This window comes from Perognathus longimembris, chromosome 2 (assembly GCF_023159225.1).
Source record: "Perognathus longimembris pacificus isolate PPM17 chromosome 2, ASM2315922v1, whole genome shotgun sequence".
In the NCBI taxonomy this organism is placed as follows: Eukaryota; Metazoa; Chordata; class Mammalia; order Rodentia; family Heteromyidae; genus Perognathus; species Perognathus longimembris.
Window position 1 is genome coordinate 87,721,003 of NC_063162.1, and position 7,142 is coordinate 87,728,144.

General features: G+C 40.2%; 1 non-coding gene across 1 annotated transcript; it reads right to left on the reverse strand.

Annotated features, from left to right (window-relative positions):
- Positions 1-6,681: 6,681 nt before the first annotated feature.
- On the reverse strand, positions 6,682-6,788 carry LOC125347510. The gene has a single exon (XR_007210260.1). It is a non-coding gene; the product is annotated as a U6 spliceosomal RNA (small nuclear RNA).
- Positions 6,789-7,142: the final 354 nt, after the last annotated feature.

Below are 7,142 nucleotides of genomic sequence, written 5' to 3' on the forward strand. Positions count from 1 at the left end.
CAGGTATAATCCTACTCAGGAAGCTGATATCTGAGGATCGAGATTCAAGGCCAGTCTGGGCAAGGAAGTCTGTGAGACTATTGTCTCCAATTAACTAGCAAAATGCAGAAGTGGAGTTGTGCCTCAAGTGTAAGAGTGCCAGCTTGGTGCAAAAAGGTAAGCGACAGTACCCAGGTCCTGAGTTCAAGCCCAATCACTCTCTCTGTCTTTCTGTGTCACTCTCACACCACACACACACACACACGATATTACTGCTTAGTTAAGCATCTTAACCAAGTCAGAAACAGAAGGAAGCACTGAGTAGTAATTTTCATGATGTTATCCAATGTGTGGGAAGTAGAAAACAATATGTTTCAATTTTTATGAAAAGAAAACATTAGAATGACTAAAAATAAAGCACTTTTTCACACAGCTCTTCCAACAACTTACTAACACTCTTCCAATTCTAGCTGCAGCTCCAAGGGGAAAAGAGGCCTCTAGTGATTTTCATTTTGGGGGGCCAGGTAAAGGTGGACATGAAGTATAAGATATAATGAAGGTCTTGTCTAGCTACTCTGCATTTTTACCTTGAATTTATTAGGTATATGCGTTTCCTTCCTGTAATACATTATGCACTCCCTCTAGTGTCAGAATTTGTATATGATCTGAAACCAGTTTGACAAAGTGCTGCTATAAACATTAGAGGAAGGTTCAGGCTCCTAATTATGCCATATTTCAAAGATATTAAAGGCCACCCAATAATAAGAACAGCCTGGCATGAAGTCTCCTTGGCTTAGAAAAGAATGCATATTTTAACCTGTCTCAGGGAGAGATTCTTCCCTGCCTTGTCCTCTCCTACCTCACCAGAGTAACTTATAAATAAGTTTAGAGCTTTATTAAATGTTTAAATTCCTTTAATAATCTGTATTTATTGAATTCTAAGTTCTGCAGCAACAACAAAAACATTAAAAGCAAACACAATAAACCAATAAAAACCCATCAGAAATGAGAGACAATCTCAGCTAGAAAGTAGTGCCTGTGGGAATACTGTGAAGTGCATTGTCAAGACTTTCTGCAGAGGAATACTCGCTACTTTTTGTCTTGTCTCTTTGAGGAACTGCAAGTTAAAAGTGCTTGGTGTTTACCTGTTTACCAAGTCAGCATTGCTCTTGGTGGCCTTGGCCACAGCCTTTTGCTCTTCTCTCTCTAGTGTAGAGGAGTGAGGGAAAGCTGACACCACCCCAGCTGCAAAGTGGCCCTGAGTGACCTGCAGGGAATTCCACTGGATTCTACCCTCCTCCCTTGTGATAGCTCAGGAAGAAGCACGTGACTCAATTCTAGCCAATGAGATGCATCAAGGAAAAGTATTCTTCTGGACAAGTTCCAGAAGTAACATGGTTTTTTGTTTGGTGTTTTTTTTGGCAGGGGTACAGACATGCTGATGTGGGGTTGGAACTTCTGCAGCCACCTGGTCACTCAGTGTAAAGATGACACTGTGGGGGAAGGGCCGGGCCAGAGAATTCCAGGGTAAAAGAACCAGCCAAAGCTGAAGCCTCTAGACAAATCCACTCTGCAATTTTCTCTATTAAGTGGGCTTATAGGTATGGAAGCTTATGCATGTAATACATGTATTATTGTTTAAGCCAGTTAAATTCGAGACTTTTAGTGTTTGCAACAAAATTCATCTTTTCTTTCTTTTCCTTCCTTCCTTCCTTCCTTCCTTCCTTCTTTCCTTCCTTTTTTTGTGGTGACACTAGGGCTGGAACTCAGGCCTTGTGTTCTCACGTTCCTACTTTGCTCAAGACTGGCACTCTACCACTTCAGCCACAGCTCTACTTCTGGCTGTTTTTCTGGTTAATTGGAGAGAAGAGTCTCATGAACTTTTCTACCCAGGCTAGCTTTGAACTGCAATCCTCAGTTCTCAGCCTCCTGAATAGCTACGATTACAAGTGTGAGCCACCAATTCCCACCTATAAGTATCGGTTAAAGTGTTCTTGTATTTAACTATTTTATTATATTAAATCCTGTTTTATATCACTTTCCTACTATTTTGCAGAGAAAGATACAATACAATGCAATGAGGGTTGTGCCTATTGCATATTATTTTGGTCCAGTTCCCTTCAAACTTCATAGCTGCAAGTAATAATTATGATGATGATGGTTTTCAGATGATTAATAAAAGTGTTCTGTAAGCTTGCCTGCTTCCAAGATGGTGCACGGTATGGCAGATGAGTTAGTTCTGGGTGTTGGTGGGAGGCCTCAGTTCCTCCTAATGTGGGCCTCTCTCTGGCCTATTAAAGTCTTAGGACATGATACAACTGGTTTTCATCAGAGTGAAGGGTCCATCCTAGAAAGCATGCGCTAGGTAGGGGCTGTACTTTTTATGACTTAGCTTCAGGAGCTACTTAGCATTATTTCTATCAAGCAAATCTCTGAGTTTGGTACACATTCAAGAGAAAGGAAATAAACTTTACCTTAAATATTAATCAGTGTTATTTGAAGAGAAGTTTGAATTTCATACCAACATTGGACAGGAAGTAGAGTCTCCATATAGCTCCTGTTCCCACATTCATATAACCTCTTCCACTATCAGCACCCCACACACCAGTGGAGTATTTACTACAATTAATGAACCTGCACTGATACATTGTTATCATGCAAAGTAACACAAGATTCATTTTTGGTATTGTGTATTCCATGGGCTTTAACTAATGTATGCTGTATAATTCGCCATTCATCATTGTAGTAGTGTCATACAATACAGGTTTATCACTCTAAAAATCCTCTGTGCCCTGCCTGTTTCTCCTTTATACCCTTTAATCCTTAACAACCACTAATCTTTTTACCGTGGAAATCTAGAATCCATAGAATCTAGACTCCATAGATTCTTTTCCAGGATGTTATCTGGTTGGGCTCATGCAGTTAATATCCCTTTTAGACCGATTTCTCTCACTTAGAAACATACATAAATTTCCTCTTTTGTCTTTTCACAACCCAATAGGTCATTCCTTTGTAGTATAGCATAATACTCATCTAATGGACATGCCACCACTTGTTTATCCATTTACCTACTAAAGGATATCTGGGTGGCTTCCAAGATTTGGCAATTCTGATCAAAGATTCTCTAAGTATTTGTCCTCCGAGTTTTTGGATGTAAGTGTTCAGTTTATTTAGGGAAGTTTTAAGCAGTTCAACAGCTGGGTCATATGAGAAGAATATATATATATATATATATAGTTTTGTAGAAAACTGTCAAAGTGTTTCCAAAGTGGCTGTAACATTTTGGTTTCCCACCAGCAATGCATGAGGATTTCTGTTGTTTCACTTCCTTGACATCATTTGGCATTGATGGGGGGTTGTGGATTTTCACCATTAAATAGGTATCTGATTGTATTTCATTGTTTCAATTTGCAATTCTTTCATATAGTTTTCTTCATTTGCTTATCATCTGTGTATCTTTGGTAAAATGTCTATTTAGATATTCTGACTATTTTAAAATTTTCTTACTGTTGAGTTTTAGGATGTATTTCTACAGTTTTGGATAACAGGTGTGTGTGTGTGTGTGTGTGTGTGTGTGTGTGTGTGTGTGTGTGTGTGTGTGTACTGGTCCTGAGGCTCAAACCCAGGGTCTGGGTACTGTCTTTGAGCTTTTTTGCTCAAGTACACTTCAGCCACAGTTCCATCTCGAGATTTCTTCATGCTTGCTTGGAGATAAGAGTCTCATAGACTTTCCTGCCCACGCTGGCTTTGAACTATGATCCTCAGATCCCAGCCTCCTGAGTAGCTAGGATCATGGGTGTGAGCCACTGGTGCCTGGCAGGAATTATAATTTATATATTTACCATTATTATATTGTGCTGATAAAGTTTGTTTTATATATATATATGGCAGTACTGGGGCTTGAACTGAGGTCTTGAGTACTGTCCCTTAGCTTTTTGCTCAAGAGCTAGTGCTCTACCATTTGAGCCATAACTCTATTTTCAATTTTTTGCTGATTAACTGGAAGATAAAGTGTTTCACAGATTTGTCTGCCCAGGCTGGGTTTGAATTGTGATCCTTAGCTAGGATTACAGGTGTGAGCTATTGGCACATAGCCAGTATATTTATCTTTAAAACTAGAGCAAAACTCTGTCATGCATTTATTCCAAAAGACAAATCACTGTAGTTCATCTTCCTTAGAATGCTTGTCTGTCCTCAGAGAAGGACTGTGCCTTACATGGAGCAGGCAAGAATTCCAATAGAGAGGAATCCTGTTGCAATGGGTAGTTGTTTTCATCCTACACAAAAAGACTCTGTAGGTAAACTCTAGGGAAGACACTATGACTCTGTTGATCCAGGTGACTCTGGAGAAATGTTGAGAAAGAATCTTCTTTATCAGCGTTGACCTTATGTGTATGTCAGTGTTGTCCTTCATCAATTGTAGTCATTAAAACTAGCCTGTAGCCTGTAGCCAGTGGCTCCTGCCTATAATCCTAGTTACTCAAGAGGCTGAGATCTGAGGATCACCATTCGAAGCCAGCCTGGGCAGGAATGACTGGAAGACACTTTCCAAATAACCACCAGACTAAATTATACTAAGTGAAGTGAGCCAGACCCAAAGAAACATGGACTCTATGGTCTCCCTCATAGGGAATAATTAGCACAGGTTTAGGCTAGTCACAGCAGAACATCACAAGAGCCTAATAGCTATGCCCGTATGAACACATAAGATGATGCTAAGTGAAATGAACTCTGTGTTATGGAAATGACTGTTATATCACTGTTGTAATTACTTTCAAAATGCCATGTGAAACCATAGCTTCCATTGTTGATGATCCTCTTGTATCCCCTTCCTGTGGTTGTACCTGCACTATCACTGTATCTTATCTGAGTACACTGGAAACTGTATATACTGGTATTAGAACTAGGAAAGTGAAAGGGAATATCAAAATCAAGAGACAAAGGATAAAAAGACAAATGACTCCAAAAGCAATACTTGCAAAACCATTTGGTGTAAACCAACTGAACAACTCATGGGAGGAGAGGAAAAGGGGGAGGGGGAAGGGGGGAATGAGGAAGAAGGTAACAAACAGTACAAGAAATGTACCCAAGGCCTAACGTATGAAACTGTAACCTCTCTGTACATCACTTTGACAATAAATAAGAAAAAAATAACCACCAGAAAATGGAAAGTGGCACTGTGGCTTAAGTGGTAGAACATTAACCTTGAGTGAAAAAGCTCAGGGACAGCACCCAGGCCCTGAGTTTGAGCCCTACAACCGACAACACACACACACACACACACACACACACACACACACACACACCAAACAACAAAACAAAACAAAAAATCCTGACTTACAGTACATTTTTTCCTAGCAAAAGCAGAGCAGCTAAGACAACCTCTGTAATCTTATTTCTAGTTCTCATCCACATTTTGCAAAGCCAGTAAACATAATGGTGGGAAGAGGAGGGGAAAATAGTCTTCAGAGAACTGGGAACATTAGAGCTATCTTCTGAGCTGCTAAGACAGGAAATAGCAGCTGTAACATCTGGGCTCTCATCAGAACCACTCCTCGTTACTTATCTTTCAGGTGAGTTGCCAAGTCTGACATCTTGACAGATGAGGAAGCACTGAAATTTTGCTTTTAATGTAATTGCCCTTCTATCTTCATCAAACAGGGATTTATAAGTTGACCACAATAGTGTCTGAAACTCTACATTTTCTAGCATGCACTTTCACTGAACAAAGATAGTAAGTTACCAAATATGGCCTGGAAAATTAAGGCTGGACAGATGAGTACTCACTGGCGAATGTTGGAGTCTCACTAACCCATTATGCCACATGAAGAATAACATTTGTGAATAAGACTACATCTCTAAGAAACATTGTAAGTGCTCCCACATGTCACATCCCTCCCCCAAACAAGCTTCTTCTTAGTTTTTTTGTTTTTTTTTTTTTTGTTTTGCCAGTCCTAGGCGGTGAACTCAGGGCCTGAGCACTGTCCCTGGCTTCTTTTTTGCTCAAGGCTAGCACTCTGCCACCTGAGCTACAGCGCCACTTCTGGCCATTTTCTGTATATGTGGAGCTGAGGAATCGAACCCAGGGCCTCATGTATACGAGGCAAGCACTCTTGCCACTAGGCCATATTCCCAGCCCCTCTTCTTAGTATTTTTTAAAAAATATTTTTCATTATTTTTAACTAGTTGGACAAAGGAGTTGCCATTCAACAAAACAGTGCATCTTGATCAGTGTCACCCTTTACAACATTCGCAGTTTCTGATTGGTCAGTTATTATAATTGTTCTTTTTTTTTCAAATTTTTATTATCAAACTGATGTACAGAGAGGTTACAGTTTCATACGTTAGGCATTGGATACATTTCTTGTACTGTTTGTTACCTTGTCCCTTCCCCCCCTCCCTCCTCCCACTTTCCCTTTCCCCCACTGAGGTGTTCGGTTCACTTACACCAAACAGTTTTGCAAGTATTGCTTTTGTAGTTGTTTGTCTTTTTTTACCCTGTGTCTCTCAATTTTGGTATTCCCTTTCAATTTCCTACTTCTAATACCAGTATACACGGTTTCCAATATACTCAGATAAGATTACAGAGAGTGTAGGTACAACCACAGGAAGGTGATACAAGAACATCATCAATAATAGAAACTACAGATACAGATGGGACGTTGAAAGTAGTTACAACTGTGATATAACAATCGTTTCCATAAAAATATGGAACACTTCACGAATTTGCGTGTCATCCTTGCCCAGGGGCCATGCTAATCTTCTCTGTATCGTTCCAATTTTAGTATATGTGCTGCCTAAGCGAGCACATTATAATTGTTCTTGAAAACACTTTTTTTTTTTTTTTGGCCAGTCCTGGGCCTTGGACTCAGGGCCTGAGCACTGTCCCTGGCTTCTTCCAGCTCAAGGCTAGCACTCTGCCACTTGAGCCACAGCGCCGCTTCTGGCCGTTTTCTGTATATTTGGTGCTGGGGAATCGAACCTAGGGCCTCGTGTATCCGAGGCAGGCACTCTTGCCACTAGGCTATATCCCCAGCCCTCTTGAAAACACTTTTGAGCCAGAATTTAGCCTAGATTTGAGAATTATTTCTTTTGCATGACATGGAGTAAGGTAAAAAAATTATATTCTTAGAATATAATTTTTGTGTGTCTGTGCGACTCCT